The sequence below is a fragment of the Pan troglodytes genome, chromosome 5 (assembly GCF_028858775.2).
Source record: "Pan troglodytes isolate AG18354 chromosome 5, NHGRI_mPanTro3-v2.0_pri, whole genome shotgun sequence".
In the NCBI taxonomy this organism is placed as follows: domain Eukaryota; kingdom Metazoa; phylum Chordata; class Mammalia; order Primates; family Hominidae; genus Pan; species Pan troglodytes.
In genome coordinates this window covers 130,498,369-130,525,141 of record NC_072403.2, presented here as the reverse complement: position 1 = coordinate 130,525,141, position 26,773 = coordinate 130,498,369, and the positions used below count along the sequence as shown (strand labels likewise).

Below are 26,773 nucleotides of genomic sequence, written 5' to 3'. Positions count from 1 at the left end.
TATATTTTAGATACTACTCTGTTCAATACGTTGTTTGCAAATATTTTCTTGCACTCTGTATCTTGTCTTTTTATCCTTTTGTAACACCCAAGGTTCTTTGCCTAGCCACGCCAAAGAATTGGTGTGGCGGCTGACTGCGGCGAGTGACAGAGACTTGGACTGAGAGAGAGAGTGAGCTGTAGGTTTTATTGAGCAGAGTGAAAAGTACAAGGCTTCCACAGTGTGGAAGGGGTCCCAAATGGGTTGCCACTGCTAGCTTGGGTGATTGCCTTTTAAACTCTTTAAGGCAGGAGATACGTGAGGTGGGAAGAATGTTACAGGAGCAAGAAACAAATGCAGTAAATTATTTTGTGACATGCCTTAGATTTTGAGAAAATCTGAAATTGCGACTTATGCTTACTCGTTTTGTGGCCTTGGAGCTGTACAGCAAGAAAAAGAGGATCTTATAGAACTTAACGAACTATGTTCATAAGGAATTGGGAGGATAGATAAGGTCCGCTGATCACAGAAAAATGGGCAGTTAATCTTTTCTTTAACTCTGGTTTTAGCAGGGGAGGGGTGGGGCATACAGGAAAACTTACAGCTAAAATTCTCGCTGTTTATAGCTTTCTTGGGAAGAAAACACATAAGCAAATCCTGGTGTTAGGAATATTTTAAGCATATATCCTCAGTATTATTTATCCAGAACTGAAGTAAGTCCTGATGCAGGAAATGAGTGAGTTTTACAGCTTTCCAAGCCCCTACTTGACCCAGGAAGCCCAGCTGGCATCACCTCTCAGTCCCCCCTCTAAACAGGACACCCCAACTGCTGTTGGGAACTGGGCGATGACTGCTGTAGCTACTTCCTGCTGGTTAGGGGCGAAGATGGGGCCCTGCTGTTGTATTGTCCTCCAGAGGGGAACTTTCTAGGCCAGTTAAGAGACCAGTGGGCTGATCCTGGGGTCCTCGGTAGAAGCTGTGAGTTAAATTCATTTGAGGTTCCATTTGTAAGGCCATTTGTAGCTTGATGGCCTTTATCCTAGAGGAAATAAATTTGACAAGGAGGTTAAAAATACAGGGACCGAAGGCGAGTGATAGCAAGATGGCTGTTACAGGGCCTAGAAAGGGGAGAAGCCAAGGTACTCATTGGTTAAATATACTCCAGGGTCCTGAGAGTTGGAGTTCACTCTTTCTACGTTCTCTTCATTCCCTTAGCTCCTGGACTTTTTCGGCAATAATTCCTGACTGGTTGACAAAGTAGCAACATTCTTCTCCTAAGAAGAGGCAGGTTCTTCCTCTTTTAGCTGTTAGTAAGTCTAGGGCCCTTCGTTTTTGGAGGGCCACCCCAGTCAGAGAATTAAGCTGGCTTTGTAGGGTCATCAGGGAATTGGCAACCCATTCCATATCATCATTTAATTCTTGTGATATTTTATAATAGAATTGGGTGAAGGAGGTTATACCTCCAATTCCTGTCCCAAGCCCACCCAGTATTCTGGCTCCTACCATAAAAGGGAGAATAGGAGCTCGTGCTTGGTGGGACTGGGGTATAAGGAGACTTTCCAACTCTTGTTCGGTATAAATGGACATGGGGGTGCTAGAAATGAGAGAAAGCATAACTCTTTTGGGGTGCCCTTTAGACATCAATAAGCTATGTTAGCACGGCTGAAAAAGATGTCTGGAGTTAGACAGGTGAAACCTGAGGTCATCGGTATCCAGGATTGACTTTGGGAGGTGTTTCTATTGGGAGTCATGCTAAAATTTATACATGTGAGATTTGAGGCCTGTGTGGCTGGCAGATTGGTGACTGGGGAGCCAATTATCCCGGTGGTGTTTAGGACTGAGGTGGATAGGTTCCAATGTCCTGGGACAGGGACTACTGGGACCTGTGGTTGGAAACGCAAGGGAAGACACATCCAGTAGTTAGTTGGATTGTTAGGAGAGGCCTCCTGCATTCCTGTGAATGTGGTGTTAAATAGACTCTAGAGATGGGAATGAGAGTCAAGAGTCTTTTGTAACCCGGAAAGGTCTAGTTTCTTATATGGACTTGGAGTGTTAGATGGTTGGATCAAGTTTTTAATTACTTGTTGGACATGTTGTTTTTGGCTTTATCCTGGACACCTCTCTCATCAGTTATACCCACATGGGTGTAATATGTCCAACATTGGGTAGTCCCTAGGGCATCGGGACAGTTGGACTGGGTCATTTGTCCTTGGTGATATGTATGGCCATTGTGGGAGCAGAGAGAAGCAGCACTATAACATTCCTTTCTCATATAGGTGTGGGTGGTAAACCCTGATTTAGTTTTAAACAATATCCTTTTGAAGTAGACTACATCAGTGTTTCTGGGAAGAGGAGGAGAGTATGCACTAGAGAAGCAAGTGCAGTTGGGGAGGGATGAAGAGGTGGCAGAAAGAATGCTTAGGAGAGTTAAAAGAAGCTTAGGAGATCCTTATAAAGGGAGTCACGGTGCTCTGTAGGTGGAGCGGTAGTAAAAAGGAGGAGGGAAGAAGGAGTAAATTGTTAAAAGGAAGGACGATAGAAAAAAGGTTGATGTGGTCAGGATTTTTGTCCTGGCAGGAGCTACAGTATATAATCCTACTGCAAAGAGTATGGTTAGTATACTGTTTAATATGATGAAACAGTATAAGGACTCCATTAAAGAGAGCAAGGAGAGATGTCAAAGATCCATGTAGGCTTTCTGCTTATCCTCTATTAGGTGGAGATGAGTTTTTCTTCTTTAGGATTAACTGCAGGAGTCTTTTTAGCCTGGGATGCTTCCTTCCGAAATAGGAGAAGCAGGGCCTCAAGTGGGTCACAGGTGTATCAAGGCTGGTCTGGCTGATCTTCAGACTCCTGAGCGGATAGTCCTGTAAGTTCCTCAAGGGGTGTCCAAGGTTTAACTCGGGTGTGGTGAATCCAGGATTCCACTCCTGCCACCTTAACCTCAGTGGGGATAGAGAGGATTACTGAGTATGGTCCCTCCCACAAGGGATCCATAGATGGGAAGGTAGAGGGGAGGGACTTGACCACTACTAGATCTTCTGGTTGAAACAGCTCTATTCCTTTTCTCCTGTCACACCCTTTGGGTAAAGTTTTAAGGTTTTGTTGATACTTTGCTAGAGAAGTTGTTATATCTTTGACCAAATTGGCCTTTTCCTGATTGAGCAGGAGGTCATTTGTGAGAAAACGCCATCCATACAGCATTTCATATGGACTGAGCCCCCTTAGATTTTGGATCAAATTTCCAGGGGAATTTCGGATTCTTAACAAAGCCATGGGCAAGAGAGTGGCCATGGGAGATACTTTCTCAAATGCCTCTTTAGTGTTTCATTTGCCTTTTCGACTTTCCCTGAGGATTGTGGTCTCCAGGCACAGTGAAGGTGATATTGTATTCCTAGTGCCTTGGAAATTCCTTGAGTTATTGTAGCTTTGAAAGCTGGACCATTGTTGCTCTGTAAGCTTTGGGGGAAGTCCGAATATAGGAATTATTTCATGAAGTAAGATTTTAACTACTTCTTGGGCCTTCTCTGTTGTGCAGGGGAAGGCTTCCACCCAATTTGTAAAGGTATCAACATAGACCAACAAGTATTGAAATCCTCTTGACTTAGGCATGTGGGTGAAGTTTAACTGCCAGTCCTCTCCAGGATAGTGCCCTATTCTTTGTTCCCCCAGAGGGGCCTTATGATGGACCAAGGGATTATTTTTTTGGCACATCTCCCAGGCCTTGACTACCTGCCGCATAGTTTCGAGAAGGTTTGGCCCTGTAAATAGGGATTTGGCCATCTTACGGGTACTTTCAAAACCTGTATGAAAGGTTTGTTGGAGGGTCTTAAGTATTTTCCACTGGCTGGCTTCAGGTATGAGCACCTTTCCCTCTTCTGTCGCTAACCACCCTGAGGGGAGAAAACTATGCCCCCATGAGAGTCCCCATTCTGTTTCGCTTGGGGAATACTGGGGCTTAACCTCCTGGAGGGGGTTGCTCCATACTAAGGGTCATTCCATGGGCATTTCTAAAGGGAAGTCCTGCTTAGCAGCAGTTTTGGCCTCAGCATCTCCTCGGCAGTTTCCTTCTGCTGCTTCTCCTTCATCTTTTTGATGACCCCGGCAGTGTAAGACTGCCGCCTTCTTGGGTTTCTGCACTGCGTGCAGTAATTTCATGATTTCCTTGTGGTACTTAATGGGTGTCCCCTGAGAGGTTATAAACTCCCTCTCTTTCCATATTGCAGCATGGGCATGTAGAACTAGATAAGCATATCTGCTATCTGTATACACATTTATTCTTTTTCCTTCTCCCAGTTCTAAGGCTCAGGTAAGTGCCACTAGTTCTGCTAACTGGGTGCTGGTCCCTGGGGGAAGAGGCTTACTCTCAAGTACTGTTGCATTGCTAACTATGGCATAGCCTGCCCTTTGTACCTAAATGAACTTCTATCAGTATACAGGTTAAGGTCAGGGTTAGTTAAAGGAACTTCTAAGAGATCCTCCCAGGCGGCATAAGTCTGGGCAATAATTTGGTGGCAGTTATGCTCAATTGGCTCCCCATCCTCTGGGAGAAAAGTGGCAGAGTTGAGGGCTGCACATGTGCATATTTGAAACACTGATCCTTCAAGGATTAGTGCCTGGTATTTGAGTAGGTGGTTATCTGAGAGCCACAAACTTCCTTTAGCATTTAATATGCCACTTACATCATGAGTAGTCCAGACAGTGAGATCCTTTCCTTGTATTATTTTGATAGTCTCTGATACTAAGATGGCAGCTGCTGCAACCACCCATAAACAGTGAGGCCAGCCTTTTGCTACTACATTAGTTTCCTTACTTAGGTATGCCCCTGGTTGTAGGGCTATCCCACGGGTCTGAGTTAGAACTCCAAGAGCTATTCCTGCTCTCTCTGTGACATATAAAGATAAATTTTGTCCCGTGGGAAGGCTTAGGGCTGGAGCATGTACTAGGGTCTGTTATAAAGTTTTGAAGGCTGTTTCCGCCTCTGATTCCCATTCTACTAGATGAGTTATTTGCCCTCTGGGTCTCCTTTATCAGAATATAGAGTTGCTTGGCCTTCTCACTGTATCCAGGGATTCACAGTCGGCAAAAGCCGGCGATTCCAAGGAATCCCTGCAACTATTTCAATGTCTTAGGGCGAGGATAAGCCAGTATAGGCTCAATTTGTTCTTTGCTGAGGGCCCTAGTTCTTTTGGCTAGGTTTAAGCCTAGATATTTAATTTGTTGTTGGCAGAGCTGGGCCTCTGACTTAAATACCTTGTACCCTCGATTAGCTAGAAAATTCAAGAGATCTAGAGTAGTCTTTTGATGTGAGGCTTCCAAACTGGTAGCCAAAAGTAAGTATCTGCGTGTTGGAGGACTAGAGTGCCTGGACTTGAGAATTGGCCTAGGTCTTGGGCCAGTGCCTGACCAAACAGATGAGGGCTATCCCTAAACCCCTGGGGCAGGACCGTCCACGAAAGTCGGGATGTGTGGTCTGTAGGATCCTCAAAGGCAAAGAGGAACTGGGAGTCAGTGTGCTGGGGAATGCAGGAGAAGGCATCCTTGAGGTCCAGAACAGTGAACCGTTCTGCTTCCTCTGGTATCTGAGAGAGCGGGGCATAGGGGTTGGGTACAGCAGCATATAAAGGAATTACTGCCTCATTGATGATTCTGAGGTCTTGCACTGTTCTCCACTGACCATTTGGTTTTTGTACTCGTAGGAGGGGTGTTGCAGGGACTGTCCCATTTTCTCACTAAGCCTTGAGCTTTTAAATGCCTAATAATATCCTCTGGTCCTTTATGAGCTTCAGGCCATAGGGGATATTGCCTTTGATAAGGAAAAGTGGTGGGGTCTTTTAGCCTAATTTGAACTGGACAGGCATTTTTTGCCCTACCGAATTGTCCTTCCATTGCCCAGACTTCAGGGTCGACTCCCTCCTCAAGTAAGGGACAACAAATGGGTAATTTGTCCCCCGTATTCGTGTAGTTAATAGCTCCAGCTTTGGATAATATGTCCCTCCTTAATAAGGGTGTGGGACTTTCGGGCATGATAAGAAAGACGTGAAAAGAGCAAGGTCTCCCAGTTGCAGCTGAGGAGGTGGGAGAAATACCTGGTTACAGGCTGTCCTAGGATTCCTCGGATGGTAATGGATCTTGAGGATAACTGTCTAGGGCAGGAGATTAACACTGAGAAGGCCATGCTGGTGTCCAGGAGGAAATCGATTTCCTGGTCCTTAATGGTTGAGCTTACCTGGGGCTCTGTGAGGGTGATATGAGCTGGCACTTGCCCCAGGCACCCTCAGTCCTCTTGCCGAATCATCTGGCTGGGGGCTTCTGGCCCAGAGAGCCTTCATCATCTGGGGCAGCATGCCTTCCAATGGTTTCCTTGGCATATTGGACGTGGGCGAGGGGGCAGTTTGTTTTTTGTTGGACAATCTTTTTTAAAGTGTCTTTGCAAACCACAGTGATCACAAGCCCTACCAGGTGATTGTCCTGCTTCATTTTTTGTCCTTTCTGAACCTCCAATGTTTGCTTGTCTGAGGGCCATGACCAAGGCTGCGGTCTTTCTCTTATCTTGCTTTTCCCTTTTGGCCTGTTCCTCTCGGTCCATTTTATAGAACACCAAGGTCACCAGGTTTAATAATGCCTCCAAATTTTGTTCTGGGCCTAAGGCAGACTTTTGGAGTTTTCTCCTAATATTGGCCGCTGATTGGGTGATAAATTTATCCTTTAGAATAAGTTGGCCTTCCAGGGAATCCGGAGTTAGGGAGGTATACTTTCTTAGAGCCTCCCATACCCTTTCTAGAAAAGCTGAGGGGTTTTCTTCTTTTCCTTGTGTAATTGTGGATAGCATTGAGTAGTTCATAGGCTTCTTCCTACTTCTTCTTAACCCTTCCAAGATACAAGTTAGCAAATGCCTGCGGCTCCAATCTTCATGATCTGAGTCAGTATCCCAATGAGGGTCTACAGTGGTGACCTCCTGTTGCCCTGTGGGGGAATTTTTCCTTCTCCTCTGGGGCCATTCGATCTGTTTACCTGGCTGAGGTACCATAAATCCCTAAATTGCTGGGCTGCCGCTAAAGCTGCCTCCTTTTCAGTAGGACTTAAGGTCTGATCAAGGAGCAACATGATGTCCCTCCATGCTAGATCAAAGGACTGTCCTAACCCTTGTAAGACATCTATATAGTTATTGGGATCATCCGAGAATTTCCCTGTATCTGCCTTTATTTGTTTTAAATCTGAGAGTGAGAAAGAGACATGCACATGGGTGGGCCTAAATTCTCCTCCTACTGCTTGTAAGGGACTTAGTTTGGGCGCCTGGTTCGCGGAGTTTACGTTTTCTTTTCGGTGTGCCTCTAACACTTTGGTGGGGCTGGATGGAGGAGAGTCAGTGAGGGAAGAGAGTGGGGCTAAGGAAGGAGGCCCTGAGTATGGAGGCAATTGTGGGTTTTTGTCATTTGGGCAAATCTTGCAGGCTTGGCATAGAGCAGTATTGTCACGAAGGGCAAAGAAAGCCTGTACATAAGGGATTTCACTCCATTTACCTTCCCGTTTACAGAAAAGATCTAGTTGTAGAATGGTGTTATAATTAATACTTCCCTCAGGGGGCCAAGTTTCTCCATTTTGTAAGGAGTACTGTGGCCAGGCATTGGTACAGAAGACAATCAGTCGCTTCTTTTTTAAGGTCTCAGGGTCAAACTTGTCCCAGTTATTCAGGATGCATCTTAAGGGAGTGTCCAGTTTTGAAGGCGTGGTGCCCAACTGGAATTTTAAACACAGGTATGCCCACACCCCTGGTTAGTCTTAGGGACTCATTTTCCCCTTAGGGCATCCCCCAAGTGTCCAGTCCAATTGTGCTCGGAGCGCATGATCGTCCTTGAGCCTTCCATTTACCAGATTTAACCACGCTTACCGGCAGAATGGAAATCATCCTTGCCCCCTGCCGTGCACCCATTGACCACTAGATGGGGCATGAGGACTGTTGGATTTATTGTGGTCCCTTTGCCAACGGGTCCTATCTGTTCTGGGGTGGCAAGGCCTGGGTCGGGGGCACCACTGATGCTTGCATGTCAAGGCCCAATTTACGTGGGCCTGGCCATAAAACTGCCCTTCAAGGAGGAATCTCTGAATTAGTGACAGGAGGCTTAGTAAGCTCAAAGGGGATGGTTGATGTCCTCTAGGCCAGGGCTGAGAGAACAACTGCTGCACTCTAGCCTTTTGTCCCCACTTTCCATCAAAGGAGTAAGCCCCCATCTTAAGGTGGTACCAGTATCCCGTGTCTCAATTGACTATATTTTCTTTCTTCCAATATCCATGATTGAATGGTTGAAAAAGCAATTCAACTGCTCTAAGGGCCGTACCCATACACCACAGATTATACTTGAGAGGCACCAAAAAAAGGAAATTCATCTGGGGAACAATGAAGAAAATGTCCTAGGGCCTCTGCCATCCACATGAAAATTACAGATCTGTCTTCAAATTGTCCTGATGTGGGAGACCATACACGATGGTGGGGAACTGGCCTTTCAAAGTGGCCATCAGATGGCAACACCTGCCTAAATTCCAGAGGGCACCATCAACAGGGAACTTCTGAACACCACCTTAGAAACTTAAGTCTCCTAAATAGGGATTCTTGGTCCTGTCTAGTGGGAATAATCTTGCTTACCAGGTGAGGAAAGAAATCTAACCGGCAGTTATTTGAACCCAGGACGCAGGAGTCAGAAGATGTGGCTGTCTCACGCTTAGTAACCCATGCTGTGGGAGCCTCTGGTGGGGCCATGGTCTCAACCTGGATATCTGGGAGACCATGACATTTGCTGAGCACTCCCGGGTGTACTTCGGGACCACTACAGAAAGTGAAAGACTTAAAACTGGTTCCGGGCAAACCAGTGCTCCCAACTCCAAAGGGTCAGGGATTGTCAGAGAGCCCTTTCCCAGGCTGACACTTGTGTTTTTAGTCCAGTGGTCTTGCTAATCGCCTTTAACTGGCTGACAGGTGCCCAGTGTTTAGCCTCCGAATTCTAAGGAAGGATGGGACAGAATAGCAAGCAAAAGAGGTCCGAGGGTACTCACTGCGTGGCAGTTGGGATGCTCTTCCTGGAGTCTCCTGGCTGGCTCACTAAGATGTAACACCCAAGGTTCTTTGCCTAGCCACGCCAAAGAATTGGTGTGGCGGCTGACCATGGCGAGTGACAGATACTTGGACCAAGAGAGAGAATGAGCTGTAGGTTTTATTGAGCAGAGCGAAAGTACAAAGCTTCCACAGCATGGAAGGGGTCCCGAATGGGTTGCCACTGCTAGCTCAGGTGATTGCCTTTTAAACTCTTTAAGGCGGGAGATATGTGAGGCAGGAAGTATGTTCCAGTACAGGAGCGAGAAACAAAGGCAGTAAATTATTTTGTGACATGCTTTAGATTTTGAGAAAAACTGAAATTGCGACTTACGCTTACCTGATTTATGGCCTTGCAGCTGCACAGCAAAAAAGCAGCATCTTAATAGAACTTACAAACAGTGTTTACAAGGAATTGGGAGGATAGATAAGGCCCACTGATCACAGAAAAACGGGCAGTTAATCTTTTCTTTAACTCTGGTTTCGGGGGAGGGCACACAGGAAAACTTACAGCTAAAATTCTCACTGTTTATAGCTTTCTTGGGGAAGAAAACACATAAGTAAATCCTGGTGTTAGGAATATTTTAAGCATATATTATACCTCAATATTATTTATCCAGAACCGAAGTAATCCCTGATGCAGGAAATGAGTGAGTTTTACAGCTTTCCAAGCCCCTACTCGACCCAGGAAGCCCAGCTGGCATCACCTCTCACTTTTAATTGTATCTCCTGCAAAGCGCAAGGTTTTACTATTTTTAAATTTTTTTTTATTTTATTTTTTTAGAGACTGGAGCTTGCTACATTGCCCAGGCTGGTCTTGAACTCCTGGGCTCAAGTGATCCCCTCCTACCTCAGCCTTTTTTTTTTTTTTTTTTTTGACACAGAGTCTCGCTCTCTTGCCCAGGCTGGAGTGCAGTGGCACTATCATGGTTCACTGCAAGCTCCGCCTCCCGAGTTCAAGTGATTCTCCTGCCTCAGCCTCCTGAGTAGCCGGGATTACAGGTGCACGCCACCACGCCTGGCTAATTTTTGTATTTTTACTAGAGACAGCGTTTCACCATGTTGGCCAGGCTGGTCTCGAACTCCTGACCTTGTGATCCACCTGCCTCAGCCTCCTAAAGTGCTGGGATTACAGGCATGAGCCACTGCACCTGGACTTTTTTTTTTTTAAAGACAGGGTCCTGCAGTGTTGCCCAGGCTGTAGTGTAGTGGTGCATACCATCATACCTGGCCACAGAGCACAAGTTCCCTCCCATACTCCCTGTTTTTTTTTTTTCATTGTTTTGAAGATAGTCTCACTCTGTCACCCAGGCTGGTGTGCAGTTGTGCTATCATGGCTCACTGTGATCCTTCTATCATGGTCTCAAGTGATCCTTCTGCTTCAGCCTCCCAAGTAGCTTTGGTTACAGGCTTGTACCACCATTCCTGGCTTTTGTTTTTGTTTTTGTTGTTTGTAAGGACAGGGTCCTATTATGTTGTCCAGGTTGGTCTTGAACTCCTGGGCTCAAGTGATCCTCCGGCCTCTGCCTCTCTAAGTGTTGGGATTACAGGCATGACCCACCACATCTGGCCTCATACAGCACAAGTTTTAAAATTTGAAATTCACTGTACAGGTTTTTTCCCTTTATGGTTTGTGCTTTTTATGTCAAGTTTAAGAACTCTTTGCCTGGTTCTACATCTTGAAGATATTTTCTCATTTTTTTCTTAAATATTTTATTATTATATTTGTGATCCATTTTGAGTTAATTTTTTATATATGTGTGTTTAGGAGTCCCCAAGGCTTCTCCTAGACTCAGTGATTCTCATAAAGAATCACAGAACTTAAAGTTGTTATACTTATGGCTATGGTTTGTTACAGGTAGAGGATACAGATTTAAATCAGTGATGGAAAAAGAAGCAAAGGACAGGGTCCAGGAGACACCAGACCTAAATTTATAGTCGTTCTATCACTGCGAAGTCATGTGCACAGTTTGTTTCTTCTAGCAGTGATGTATGAGAACATGTGGAATATTGAAAACTGGGTAAGCTCAGCTGAGCCCTGGTGTCCAGGGTTTTTTGGTAGGTCAGTATGTAGGTGTGGTTGACTGCCCTCATGGATGACCTCCGTCTGCAGCCCTCAAGCTGATACCATTTGGTCCAAGGCCCCCACCATTAATCACATTATTAGCATAGACTATATGGAGTGGCCTAAAACCCCCAGGTAAAGAAAGACTTTCTTACTAGGCTGGACATTCCAAGGGCTTAGAGGTTACTTCCTAGGAGCTGGGCAAGGGCCAAATCTTTCTCGGAATGTGCACGGTGTGGGAAACCCAGACTTTTGCTGAGTTAATTAATCCTTATTGCACAGTGTGAGACATAGACTGAGGTTTTTTTTTTTTTTTCCTATTTACTTTTTGGGTAGAGTTATTATGTGCACTGTTTTGTTTTTCAAATTGTTTTAGCTCTTCTAGTTTCTTTTCCTTTCTGTATAAGCTTAGAATATTGAAGTCTGGGTATTTGGTTAAAAAAAGGAAGAAAGAGAAAAATAAGCCTAGAATAATCAAGCTACTGTAAGTAAAACTCATAAAAATTGTGTTTGCACAAAAAAGAATACAAAAAAAGTCTTCCTAGGAATTTGATAGGAATTTTGTTGTTTAGCTATCAGATTGGGGAGAAATAACATCTTTTCTTGGTGAGTTTTCCAGTCTATGAACATGGTATGTTCTTCATTTATTTAGATTTTTTATTTTGCTCACCAGCGTTGTATAGTTTTTAACATTTTCTATGCATATGTTGTTAGATTTACACTTAATATTTTATGTTTTTGGAGTGATTGTAAATCATATTGTATTTTCAAGTTTTAAGACATAGAACACAGAAATAAGTTTAGAAATACATTTATAATATAGAAATACATTTGCTTTTAAAAAAATCTATCTACCTATCTGTCTGTCTGTCTGTCTGTCTATGAATGAATGATGGAGTTTTGTTCTTGTTGCCCAGGCTGGAGTGCAATGGCATGATCTTGGCTCACTGCAACCTCCACCTCCGGGGTCCAAGCAATTCTCCTGCCTCAGCCTCCCGAGTAGCTGGGATTACAGGCATGTGCCACCACCAGCTAATTTTTTTATTTTCAATAGAGACAGGGTTTCTCCATGTTGGTCAGGCTGTCCTCGAACTCCTGACCTCAGGTGATCCACCTGCCTCAGCCTCCCAAAGTGCTGGGATTACAGGTGTGAGCCACTGCGCCCGGCCACATTTGCTTTTTGTATATTTATCTTGTATTTGTTACCTTGCTGAACTCACGCATTAGTTCTAAGAGTTTGTTTTGGTAGATACCTTGGAATTTTGAATGTAGACAATCACATTGTCTATAAATAAGGAGTTTTTTCTTTCTGATTTGTGTGCCTTTTGTTTTCTTCTCTTGACTTACTGCAGTGACTAAAGAATCTAGCACAATGTTTATGAGTAGTAGAAGTGGATATCCTTGCCTTGTTTCTGATTACACAGATACAGCATTCAGTCTTTTCACTATTAAGTAGCAGTAGTATAGCTGTTAGCTGTAGGTTTTTGTAGATACCATTTATCAATTTGAGGGCACTTCTTATTCCTAGTTTGCAGAGGGTTTTTATCATGAATAGGTATTAGATGTTGTCAATTTTTTTTCCTCAATGAATTGATTTGTGATTTTCTTCTTTAGTTCGTTGATATGGTGGTGCATTTTATTACTTGATTTAAAAAATATTTAACGAACTTTTTATCCCTGGAATAAGCGCCACTTGGTCATGGTATATAATTCTTTTTATATATTGCTGAATTTTGTTTATAGTTTGTTAAGGATTTTTTTCGTGTATCGATAAGGAATATTGTCCTATAGTTTTTTTCTCAGGTGCTCTCTTGATATCAAGGTTAATACTATAATACCTTTATAAATGAATGGGGAAATGTTCTCTCTTATTTTTTGGAAGAGATTGTATAGAATGGTGCTGATTCTTTTTTATACATTTGGTAGAATTTTCAGTGAAACACTCTGGGCCCAGAATTTTTTTTTTTTTTTTTTTTTTTTGAGACAGATTTGCTCTTGTTGCCCAGGCTGGAGTGCAGTGGTGCGATCTCGGGTCACCACAACCTCCAACTCCTGGGTTCAAGCGATTCTCCTTCCTCAGCCTCCCGAGTAGCTGGGATTATAGGTGTGTACCACCATGCCGGGCTAATCTTTGTAGTTTTAGTAGAGAGAGGATTTTGCCATGTTGACCAGGCTGGTCTTGAACTCCTGACCTCAGGTGATCCACCCGCCTTGGCCCCACAAAGTACTAGGATTACAGGCGTGAGCCACTGCACCTGGCCAGTGGGCCCAGAGATTTTTAATTTTTGAAATTTTAAAATTATGAATTCGATTTCCTTAATAGTTATAAAGTAATTCAAATTATCTGTTTCAAATTGGATGCGTTGCATTTGTTTTTTAGAGGAAGTGGTTGATTTCACCTAAATTATCAAGTTTATGTGTGTAGAATTGTTTATAACATTCTCTTATTATTTGTTAGATGTCTGCAGGCTACGTGGTGATGTCTTCTGTTTCATTTCAGTTATTGTTTTTCTTTCTTTTTTTCGAGACGGAGTTTTGCTCTTGTTGCCCAGGCTGGAGTACAGTGGCGCGATCTCGGCTCACTGCAACCTCTGCCCCCCAGGTTAAGCGATTCTCTTGCCTCAGCCTCCTGAGTAGCTGGGATTACAGGCCCACCACTCCTGGCTAATTTTTGTATTTTTAGTAGAGGGGATTTCTCCATGTTGGTCAGGCTGGTCTCAAACTCCTGACTTCAGGCGATCCGCCCGCCTCGACCTCCCAAAGTGCTGGGATTACAGGCGTGAGCCACCGCACCTGGCCTCATTTCAGTTATTGTTAATTTGTGTCTTCCTGCCTTGTTTTTCAGTTTTGGTAGCAGTTTGTTGATTTTACTGATTTCTACAAAGAACCATCTCCTGATCACATTAATTTTCTCATTTGTTTTCTGTTTTCAATTTCAGCAATTTCTGCTCTTTGTTGCTTCCTTTTTTTCTGCTTTGGGTCTGTTGAACTCTTCTTTTTTTCTAGGTTCTTGTTAGCAGATTAGATTACTGATTTGAGAGTTCCCCCCCGCCCCCTTTTTTTTTTTTTGAGACAGAGTCTCGCTCTGTCGCCCAGGCTAGAGTGCAGTGGTGCAGTCTCGGCTCACTGCCAGCTCCGCCTCCTGGTTCACACCATTCTCCTGCCTCAGCCTCCCCAGTAGCTGGGACTACAGGCACCCGTCACCATGCCTGGCTAATTTTTTTTTTTTTTTTGTATTTTTAGTAGAGACAGGGTTTCACTATGTTAGCCAGGATCTGGATCTCCTGACCTCGTGATCCACCTGCCTCGGCCTCACAAAGTGCCGGGATTACAGGTGTGAGCCACCGCACCTGGCCGTTTGCCACTTTTAAAATATGCTATTATAAATTTTCCTCTCAACTGCTTTAGCTGTGTCCCACAAATTTTGATATTTTATATTTTCATTTTAGTTCAGTGTGGTTTTTTTTTATTTGCCTTATGACTTCCTCTTTGCTTCTCAGGACTGTAAGTGTGTTGTTTAGTTTCAAAGTGTTTGGAGATTTTCCTGCTGTCTTTCTGTTATTAATTTCTAGTTTTTTCCATTGTAGCCAGAAACTCTTCATGTGATTTCAGTCCTTTAAATTTGTTGACATTTGTTTTAGGGCCCACCGTATGGTATATTTGATGTATGTTCTGTGGGTACTTGGAAAGAATGTGTATTCTGCTGTTGTAGTGGGGGAGTGTCCTATAAATGTTGATTAGATCTTGTTTATGTTGAGTTCTGTATACTTGATGATTTTCTGTCTAGTTTTTCTATCAGTTGTTGAAACAGGAGTGTTTGAAAGTCTACAAATATAATTATAGATTTGTGTATTTTTTTATTTCTGTGTTTTTGCTTTATATATTGCAGCCACATTGTTTGGTGTGTAGACATTTAGAATTGCTATTACTTCTTGGTCGATCGGCCCTTTTATCATTATATAATGTCCCTCTCTGTCTTTGGTAATTTTATTTTCTCCAAAGCTTACCTTATCTGATGTTAATATAGCTAACATGCTTTTTTCATTAATGTTCACATGGCATATGTTTTATATCCTTTTACATACAACCTATCTATGTTATTATTTGAGGTAAATGACTTGTAACGGCGTATAGTTGGGTCGTGGTTTCTCATCAATCTGCTGTGCCAATTTCTATCTTTTAATTGGTATATTTAGACCATTTACATTTAATGTAATTATTTATATGTTAATACTTAAGTCTTTGTATTTGTTCTCCATTTCTGTTTTCATTATCTGCCTTCCTATGGGTTACTTGAACATTTTTAGAATTCCATTTGGATTCATCTGTGTTTTTCAGTGTCTCTCTTTGTATAGTTCTTCTAGTAGTTGCTTTAGGTATTTTTATATACATTGCTCTTGGTATATTATATATACATATGTATCACAGTTTACTGATGTTATTTTACCACTTTGAGTGGAGTAGAGAAATCTTACCTGTTTTTATATTCCTTTACCGTCCCTCATTTATGATAAAAGAGTTTCACATATTCCCTCTACATACATTTAAAACCGCATCAAACAACTGTCAAACATAATTTAAGAAACTCAGGAGAAGAAGGAAAGCCTATTTTATTTATTCATAATTTTGTTTCTTGTGTTTTTTCTTCCTTTGTATGTTCCAAGGTTTCTTTTTTTTTTGCTTCCTTTCTGTTTAGAGAACCTCCATTAGTCATTCTTCATTCTTTTAGATCTCCAATGACAAATTATCTTAATTTTCTTTTATCTGAGAATGTCTTGACTTCCCCTTGATTCTTTGAGGGCAATTTTACTGGATACACATTTCTAGTCTGATGCTTCTTTTCTTTTATCACGTGAAAATATTTTTCTTCTTCTTTCTGGCTGCCATGATTTCTGATGACAAATCTGCTGTCATTTGAATTGTTTTGTGCCCTCCCTCCCCCGTTGATAAGTTGTCATTTTCTTTTCTGGCTGATTTCAATATTTTTTTTCTTCAGTTTTCAGAAATTCAATTATCATGTGCCTTTCGGTGGATTTCTTTGGGTCTTGTAGTTGAAAGTTATGGGGCACTGTCTCCTTATTGCCAGGTGGAGATAGAAGTCCCAATTTCCCGTGAGGCCTTTGCTGATACCTGAGGGTTAAGGAAGAGCACCTTGTTACTGCTGGGTAGGGATGGAAGTCCAGGATTCCCAGGTTATCACCATTGACACCACAGTGTGGGTTGCCTTATTACTACTCAGTGATGGTGAAGGTCCTCAGTCTCTACCAGGCCTCCTCTGATACCACCTAAGGGTAAGAGGGGAAGAGGTGTCACCATATTGCTGGACAGGAGTAAAGGCCCTATCTCCCTACTTGGGCTTCTTGGATACTACTATGGTGGCAGTTTTAGGGTGCTTTATTACAGCCTGGCAAGTTTAGAAGTCTAGGTACCCCACTTGGCTTTTGTTAGCATGGGTGTAGGTTCCCAAAAGATAAAATTAGTATTATTAATTTGGTGAAGAGCTTGAGCTGCATTTAAAACCTGGTATTACTTATTATAGTTATCTGTACAACCTTGAATAATTTCTGACTTCTTTGAGCCTCATTTTTTAAAAAAACCTCTAAATTGGAGGTAACTCTATGTGTGGTGATGATTTAATACGATGATTTTTAAATATCTTAGCACAGTTTGCATCATTAGCATTGCTTAAGAAGTGATTCTTGTTCTCCTTCCTTGCTCCCTTATGTTTTTTTGCGTCTCTCTTCTCAATTTTTTCCCCTAGAAATGTTTCCTGACTTATCTGAAGTGATATTTCTACTGCCACCCTCACAATTTTGTGCCCCCTGCTTTATTTTGGGTTTGCCTATTGTTTGTATCATAGGACAGGAACTGGTATGTCCTGGGTGTTCAATTTTGTTGAATGAAACAATGGATATGTAGACTGTCAGTTAAGGTTTCTGTTTCCACCTACGTTTTTTTTTCAATCCTGGTTTTGTACCTGGTATTTCTGAGGTTGTAGTGTACATTCTACTTCAATATTTAACGCCCTTTGTTTTCTATTGTCAGGAATTTTGTTCTGATCTCTTTTGCTTGATGGTCCCATATTGTTCATTGGTGTGGTTTCCGTGCTTTACTTTTTGTCATTTCACTGGGTCTTGAAAGGGAGGGAATATATGTCTGTATACTCAGGCAGTGATCTTGAACCAGAAGTCCTGTTGTCATATAGGTGTAAGTGAAAAAGAAAATGAAGAGAAAAAGAACTTAAAAAGAGATTGTCAAACTTGTCCTTAATGTCAACTACTATTATGTATTTCTTCTTATTTTTTCTGATTTATAAAGGTAATAAATACACATTTACAAGAGCATAAAGATGAATATTGTTTTAAAAGCAAATTCATATTTCAGATATTATTCATGGATTTGAAAAATTTGACTCCACATACAATTATTTTGAAAAATTATATGGAGCAAAAAAAGAAGTCTCCCTTTATTTCGTTTCCTTCTTTAATTCTTGCTTTTCAAGAGGTCCCCAGTGTTATTAATGTGTTCTATGTTCTTCCAGACCTTTTGCTGTTCATTTAGTCACATACACACAGGCTTTTAAATAAACTGATCATCCCATACATGTTTTATGATTTGCTTTCTTTTTCTAAAAACATCTATATATTGGATTTCTTTAAAAAATAATTTTTATTTTGAAATGATTCACATAATCTAATTCACACCACCTGAAGCTCCTAGAATTAGTTTATTCTCCAAGGAGATTTAGCCATTAAGATAAGCCTAGGATTAGGTTTGATCTCCATGGGCATTTAAGAGTAAAGAAGGCTTCTATGGGGGCCTTTTTTCTGTGTTGGAAAGAACACACATAATTAATAAAATCCCTGCCAATTTATGGTATATGAGCCAAACAAATCAGAGAATAAAACAAAAACCTAGAATTTCTGTTCCACTATTTGGCAAAAATACCCCCATATACATACATACATGTTTATATGTATAACACATTTCTGTAGCAAGCATATTAACTTAAGTACTTTTTTAAAACACATGCGTATATGGAAATTTAATACATGATATAAAGACAGCATTTTAAAGCAGCAGGGAAGTATTAGGCCTGAAAAATGTGGTAGTAGATCCCTACCTCAGATTTGAGATGGAATAAAGAGCTTTTGATTTCTTTTAAAAATCATAAAAATCTAGGAGATAAGAGATTAATTTTATATTCTTAGGTCAGAAATGTTCTTTTTTTTTTTTGAGATGGAATCTTGCTCTGTCGCCCAGGCTGGAGTGCAGTGGTGCGATCTCCGCTCACTGCAACCTCTGCCTCCCGGGTTCATGCCATTCTCCTGCCTCAGCCTCCCGAGTAGCTGGGACTACAGGCGCACGCCACCACGCCTGGCTAATTTTTTGTATTTTTAGTAGAGATGGGGTTTCACCGTGTTAGCCAGGATGGTCTCGATCTCCTGACCTCGTGATCCACCTGCCTCGGCCTCCTAAAGTGCTGGGATCACAGGTGTGAGCCACCGTGCCCAGCAGAAATGTTCTTAAGTCACAAAACATTTAATAAAAATTTAAAGAAATTGAACATTGACAAAAGATGCAAAATAAAAAAGACACATACTGGAAGCAAATATTTGTAATATAATTGACCAGGAAATAGTATCTCTAGTGCCTAAAGAGCTCCTGTAGGCTGTGGAGCAGCCATCCTTTTATTCCTTTACTTTCTTAATAAACTTGCTTTCATTTTGCACTGTGGACTCGCCCTGACTTCTTTCTTGCACGAGATACAGGAACCCTTTCTTGGGGTCTGGATCAGGACCCCGTTCCTGTAACATATTTCTGGCGACCATAGAAGGGACTATACTGCAGAAACCCCTGACCCAAAGGCTAACTTTGGGTAAGTGATGGGGTCCAGTAACGTCTTTCTGGTGACCACGGAAGCGACTATGCTGCAGAAACCCCCAACCCAAAGGCTAACTTTGGGTAAGTGGTGGGGTCTAGTAACATCTTTCTCATGAACCACAAAAGGGACAATATTGAGACCCCCGACCCAAAGGAAATAGATGCAGCACTGATTGGACAACTTTGGGTAAGTAGTGGGGTACCTGGGTAAAGGATGGGATTGGGTTAGAGGCCCAACTTAGGGGAGTTAGAGTCTCTCCTAAGACACAGTGGGTTGGAGCCCCTCTTAATAAAAGGCAAGGATGCTTGACTGACCTTGGGTTAGAGGCCCAACTTAGGAGGATTAGAGTCCCCTCTCGTCACTATTGGATGTTAACTGCTATTCTCTTTGGATTAATCTGCCTTGCACTCTTTGCTATGGCTGTGGGTGGCAGGGTTAGGCATGTACAGGATCGTAGGACATGGGGAGGTTTTTCTTCCCTAAAAGGGGAAATGAGAGCTGATGAGACTGGCTGGAAAAGATCTCTTTGGTACTGAGAAGCAGCCGCCTGAACTTTTCAGTGTTGCTGCAATGGGTGGGTCTTTCTCTGGCCTCCCTAAGCTGTTCACCTTCCCCACCCTGCCACAGGCAATACTTTCCTTCTCTACTTTTCCTTTCCTATCTTTTCTATTACTTAGGGTGACCATCTTGCCCAGAGACCACGTGTTGAAACTCTTAAGTCGGAGTTTGGATTAAAGATGATGGGGCCCATCTGGGGACAAATTTAAGCCTTGCCAGTTTGATATTGGGTGCTTAGCAGAGTGGCTAATGTCTCTGTTTTTATCACATGGACTTTGCTCTGGCCAGAACGAAAAAAAAATTTTCCTTTATGATGCAGCTTGGCCCCCATGGCTATGGTGCCACAAGCTGGATCACTAGGGCTGCTCAGGGAAAGGGAACCCAGAAGCCTGGCATGCCGTCAAAAGAGTAAGAATTTCTTACCAGTCAGATTTCAGGCTTCTCTCTGTCTCTGTGCAAATGGTTGACTGAATGGTTTAAAAAAAAATCAGTGTTTATCTCCTCTGTAAAGTTTTGATTAATGCAAAAAAGAATTCTAAGGCTAGTCTTAAGCTGGTGTATTTTGTGCTATGAATTTGTTTTTCTGTGTTGAGGGGTACTTCAGGATAAAACACGGGCTTAGAACACCTGTAAGCCCGCTTTTCAAGAATAACCAGCAAGCTGGTCAGTAACAAATTTGGCTGCAGGTCTCTGAAACAAACACAAATACTGGATGAAGTCTCCACCTTGTTTTACGTCCTTGGGAGCTTGACCTTGTAACCACGTGGCAGTACTTTTGGTCTCCCCTTTCCAGGGAACAGGAATTTTAGGGTTCATGTCATAGTTAGCTCTAAAAGTCGTATTAAATAGTTAAAAGCCTCTGCAAGCTCAAAATTAACTACTGTAGACTCGTTCTGGGAAAGGAAATGGGGACTACCCCTTACTGTATGTAGCTCAGTAGCTGACATTTTGCACTTTCACACTGGCAGTCCTGGTTCAGTTCTCCACTAGGAAGTAAGTCATTTCTGTGGTTTAATATCTGTGTGATCTTGTCTATTCTCTTCTCCTCCGTGGACTGTCTTAAATTTTCCTTTCTCTCAGCACCTTTGATAAAGTTCAGAAGCTAGAAATATTGGTCATTTGGGAAGGCTAAAGTCAGGTAATAAGAGATCTGAAAGGATTTGTTTTTTAAAGAGCACTATGGTTAAAAGTCAGCTTACGTAAAAATGGATAGACAAGCTATAGATATATTTAACAGGCCTTTATTTTTTTCTCTTCTTGGAACCTGTTTTTATGGAAAAAGGTTTTTTCTTTTCAGTCGACTAAATTATTTTTCTCCATTTGTTTTTTGGCTTTCCACTTTTTTTTTTTTTTTGAGACAGAGTCTTGCTCTGTTGCCCAGGCTGGAGTGCAGTGGCGCGATCTTGGCTCACCGCAACCTCTGCCTCCCGGGTTCAAGCGATTCTCCTGCCTCAGCCTCCCAAGTAGCTGGGACTACAGGTGTGTGCCACCATGCCCGGCTAATTTTTTTTGTATTTTTAGTAGAGACGGGATTTCACTGTGTTAGCCAGGATGGCCTTGATCTCCTGACCTCGTGATCTGCCCGCCTCGGCCTCTCAAAGTGCGGGGATTACAGGCCCGAGCCATGGTGCCCAGCTGTCTTTCCACTCTTAATGCACACATGAGAGGCCCTAAGATAACTTCTGGTAATCTAAGACCCCTTGGGAAAAACAGAGAAAGTGCCACAGACCCTGTTTAGGGAAAAAACCCTCTGTTTTCCTCATGAAACCCCAGGAATTAAAAGCACATGGATCCCTCTCAAAATCAAAGGCTGTGTTCTGTTTTGCATTGTGTTATCTGACAGTTTTGAGTTTTGGGGGTATCAGAAATTACTTTGCATTATGAGAGAGCTTTGGTGTGTAATAACTAGGTAGGAAATATACTTTAAGGGATGGCTAATAGTAGTTAGGGAGGGGCACTTGACTCTTTGCACACTTGGATCGGAGAAGTATGCTCTTGGCCACCTGGAAGATAAGGAAACATCTCCACCCCCCACTGGGAGATGAGACTTCCATGAAGGATGGGCTGATGACGAAATGGGCTGATTGGCTTTGGGTTGCCTTGCAGTGAAATGCAGAGTAGAAGCACTGTACAGTCTTCTGTAGTATTTCCCTCCTTTTGGGGATCCAGGAACCAGCATAAAATGGCACTCTTAATTTTGGGGATCTGTCTTTGCCTTCAGCTGCTTATTTGGCCCCAGAAACGCATGCTTTCCTGGCGCTTTTCCTCCAAGGGCTCCACCCTGAAGCCAGTAATCCACTTAAGAAACTGGCAATGAAAAATCTTACACGTGCGGAATCTTCTATGTATTAATATGTGTTGTATGTTTATGTATAAAAGAGCTCTAATTGATTGGCTTAGAAAAATAAGCACTTAATATTTTTTCAGAAAAATGGAAACTTTAATGCCTTTTTGTTCACGTGACTTTAGTAATCTTTTGGAAATAAAGACAGTTTTAAAAATTATTGGTAAAATAAAATGTCTTGAAAATGTAGACATTTGGTCTAAATTAAGGTCAGATATCAGATTTGCTAAATGCTTTAAGGTCAAACTGGTTGACTTTGGAAACTGTTCAATTTACCTACCGTAAAGCCATTAGATTCTAGATAAGGCCTGGGGACATGTGGAGTTAGCCATGCCCCCTAGCTATGCTGGAGAGTCAGTTCTTATCTGCAGTTCTGCCTGGTGTGTCCTAGTAACACAATTAAAATTGCTTACTAACCAGGGTTTTCACCAAACGTAAAAGTTAACATCGTAACATGTAATTGAGACTATTGAAGAAACAGTTCTATATGCAAGGTGTGTTAGGAAAATAAAATGTACTTTTGGTAAAAGATTATAAGAAGGCACGGGAATGTGGATTTTTTTGCCTAAAGAGTTAAATAATTATTTTAAGTTAGAATAAAGCTAAAAGTTTGAACAGTTGTGGATGGTGTGAAAAAAATTGAGAGAGATTCTGTGTGTGAACATATTGACTAAAGTTAAAGGGGTGTTACTCAGTTTTTCCGTAAATTAAACATTGGAATAAAAGCACAACAGGTTTTTCTTAGAGCACTAATCTGCTCTTTCACAAAAAAAATGTAAAGGGTTATAAGAATCTTACCTTATGGTCAAACCGATTAAGATTGGATAGACATATTTGTAAAATTTTATTAAGAATTGGGTTTAACATTAATAGAACATTAATATAAAGGTGAAGTTTGGCTTATTTGGTGTAAAAGTCATACAGGAAGCATTATCAAATGTAAAATGGTGTTTTGCTTGCATTGTACTATATTTGCATAAATGTGTTATTGGAATATGTTCCAAAGTTATGGGAAACTCCTATAATTCTAATACGACTTAATGTATGTTATTTATAATTGTTATGTAAAATTCTGTGTACCACAAAATCAACCAAATTTCCTTATCTACTGTGGCTTTAATAGGGGCTGGCCTGAAACTTTTTACTATCCACAGACAATTGTTGTCTTGTTTTAGTCCTCTTTAGAAGGCGATTTATAATCAACTATAGAACTCTAGCAGGTATTCTTAAGTGCAAGTTTTCTGATAGCTTTGGAGATTATGACATCAGAATAAAGGAAAAAACTTTCAGAACTCTCAGAGCTAAAATGTTCATAACTATCCAACAGAAGATAACGACATGGACTAAACTGAAGAAGCCTAGTCTTTTTAACTTTGCTTAAAATGTTGCTGATCCTTTGTTTTTCAGAGTCAAGAAAACTTCTTTTGAGCTTTTTACAGCTTTTAACAGTTGAGTGTACTCCTATGAACAAACTTTGGAGCATATTTATTTCTCTCTACCTGATTTCTCCAGAATTTGGAAACTAGTTGCGAGTATTCTTAACTTATGGCAATATGGTTATTTGCATAGGTGCAGTAAGAATCTGTTTTCTTTTGTAACAGGACACAATTGGGTAATTTGGTTATTTTACCAAGGCTTTGACTGGAATGGTGTGTTTTCCTTTAAGAAATTAAACTTGACTTACAGAGCCAATTAAAGTCCCTTGAGGAAATGGCCTCATTCCTTGCCTACACAGTCCCTGTAAACAGGATTTCTGACCTGTGGTAAGTAAAGAGTGTCACTTTCTATCAGGTCCAGGAGCTCCAAGTTATTTTGGGACCCCAAGAGGAGAGGAATTTACCCAATTCATAGCTACTTGAGGGTAGAAACCCAAGGCTGGGCTTGGCTTTTAAAAAGTCTTATCTGGGGCCCGGCGTGGTGGCTCACACCTGTAATCTCAGCACTTTGGGAGGCCAAGGTGGGTGGATCATGAGGTCAGGAGTTTGAGACCAGCCTGGCCAACATGGTGAAACCCCATCTCTACTAAAAATACAAAAAATTAGTTGGACTTGGTGGTTGGTGCCTGTAATCCCAGCTACTCAGAAGGTTGAGGTAGGAGAATCGTTTGAACATGGGAGGTGGAGGTTGCAGTGAGCTGAGATTGTGCCATTGCACTCTAGCCTGGGTGACCGTGCGAGACTATATCTCCAAAAAAAAAAAAAAAAAGTCTTATCTGAAATTCCATCTATGGAACAGAGTTCCATCAAAGCCAATTTAAAAAAGAGCTTATGTCAAAAATAATTATTCTTGCTGCACTTTATGCAAATAATCAGGCCAAGTTTTATAAAGCATATCGGTCTTACCATAATTTGTCTTTAGTAAAAATGAGAAACTGGAGAGGGAAATACTATGTTTCAGAAACTATGGTACACTTGTTGTTAAATTCTAGTCTCATTAATTGTTTTTAAGTTTGTTTCTGCAATGTAGGCTAACCCTGTGAACTAATTCCTGTGAACCAACCAGGTGATCTCTGACTGTTGCTCAGAACAAGTGGGATGGGTAATGTAAAAATCTGAATCAGTATTCTAATTCTGGGCACATTGCAATCAGCTAGCAACCCCATATCAACTTGGTTTCAACAGTTGTCCAGTTCATGGAAAACCTTCTAGTTTAGTTTACTTGGAATAACTTTACTTATTTTGCTGTACTCTTGTGGAATATATTGCTGTTACACTCTTCGTGTAGGAATATAGGAGAAGCTTACTGAATATTTTCATAAATTAAACATTTACCTTTTGTTGAAACTTAAAGAGTTATGAATGGACCTTACCATACTGGTGCTTTCTGACTGAGCTCCTCTCTACCCTGAGTGCAAGAGACCCTCATAGTTAGGCAGGAATATCATTGCCCCTATTCAGCCTGAAGAAGTTACAGAAGAAGATGGATCTTCATCCCTCTGCAATCATTAGGATTAAGGGTTCTCTTATAAAAGGGAGGGGGGAAATGTCAGAGGCGTGTGAACCTGAGCAACTCCATCTTAAACAGGAGCTGGGTAAAATGAGGCTGAAACCTACTGGGCTGCATTCCCAGATGGTTAAGGCACTCTACATCACAGGATGAGATAGGAGGTCAGTACAAACTACAGGTCATGAAGACCTTGCTGATAAAACATGTTTCAGTAAAGGAGCTGGCCAAAACCTACCAAAACCAAAATGGCGACGAGATTTACCTCTGGTTGTCCTCACTGCGACACTCCCACCAGCGTCATGACAGTTTACAAATGCTATGACAACGTCAGGAAGTTACCCTATATGGTCTAAAAGGGGGAGGCATGAATAATCCACCCCCTGTTTAGCATATCATCAAAAAATAACCATAAAAATGGGCAACCAGCAGCCCATAGGACTACTCTGTCTGTGGAGTAGCCATTGTTTTATTCCTTTACTTTCTTAATAAACTTGCTTTCACTTTGGGAAGAAAAAGCTCAAATAAATAAGGATGATACCCCAAAACAGATATTCATGTATATCATTTCAAATATTTCATAATTTATAAGTAAAAGATATACATAAGCATGGGGAAAAGGGAAATTGATCGATAAACATTGGAAAGAAGATTATCAAACTCAGTCACAGTGAAACAACAATTTAGACAATGAGGTGCTGATGCTGTCTTTACCAATAAAATTGCCCTTCCTTCTCAAAAAGTAGACTGTAATAACCAGGGTTTGAGCAAAGGTGGGAAATGTGGCTCTGTAATAACTGATAGCCTTTACAGAGGGCAATTTGACAATAACTAACAACCTATATAGCTGTTACTATGTTTTAGGCACTTTACACATGTTAACTCGTTTGATCTTCACAATAACCATATGAGGTAGGCACTATTCTCTGCATTTCACAAATGAGGAAAGTGAGACTAAGAGGCTAAATAGCTTAACCATGAATAACTTACATAAAGTGTATATGTTCTTAACTCAGCACAGGCACACAGATGAACAAAGATAATATGTATAAGAATATTCACTGCAACATCGTTTAGTGAAAAATAGGAAACAACTTTATATGCTTACCAATGGAGAAATGGTTATTCCACGGTATATCCAGTTAAAACTAATTAGATGGCTATATATGTACCAACCTAGAAAGAAATTCAAGCAAATTTCTAGGGTAAGATGGTAAATTGAACACACGCCTCAATTTTATTCCTTTATGGCATCCCACTAAAACTCAAGATTTTTTTTTTTTTTAAAAAAGAAGACAACCCTCTGAAGACAGGGAGAAAATGACAAAATTCTAGAAATGGTGTCAGATCAATATGTAAGAAAGTTTGTTAGCAGACCCCAAGGGGCTGAATTTTCAACCAGCACCAGAGAAATTAAGGACCAGGTTGGTAGCTTGACTGGTAATTTATATCATTAAAAAAACCCCAAGGCTGGGTGTGGTGGCTCACATGTGTAATCCCAGCACTTTGGGAGGCCAAGGTGGGTGGATCACCTGAGGTCAGGAGTTGGAGACCAGCCTGACCAATATGGTGAAACCCCGTCTCTACTGAAAATACAAAAATTAGCTGGGCCTGGTGGCAAGTGCCTGAGTCCCACCTATAGCAGGGGGGCTGAGACAGGAGAATTGCTTGAACCTGGAAGGCGGAGGTTGCAGTGAGCTGAGATTGCTTCGTGGCGTTCCAGCCTGGGTGACAGAGCAAGACTCCATCTCAGAACACACACACACACACACACACACACACACACACACACACACTCTCTCTCTCTCTCTCTCTCTCTCTCTCTCTCTCTCTCTCTCTCTCTCTCTCTCTCGGAAAGCGGAGGTTGCAGTGAGCTGAGATTGCTCCATGGCATTCCAGCCTGGGTGACAG

The 26,773-nt window shown here is 41.7% G+C and overlaps 1 protein-coding gene across 17 annotated transcripts in view; it reads left to right on the top strand.

Moving 5' to 3' along the window:
- Positions 1 to 26,773, top strand: part of CEP85L (centrosomal protein 85 like) — a 245,024-nt gene that overhangs the window by 83,180 nt on the left and 135,071 nt on the right. The window contains exon 1 of one of the 17 annotated variants that reach the window (XM_063813391.1): positions 10,926 to 11,088. The exons of the other annotated variants lie outside the window; for them this stretch is intronic. The gene's annotated coding sequence lies outside the window, so the exon portion shown is untranslated. Of the gene's footprint in view, positions 1 to 10,925; positions 11,089 to 26,773 lie in introns of those variants that run through there. 17 annotated transcript variants of the gene reach the window in all.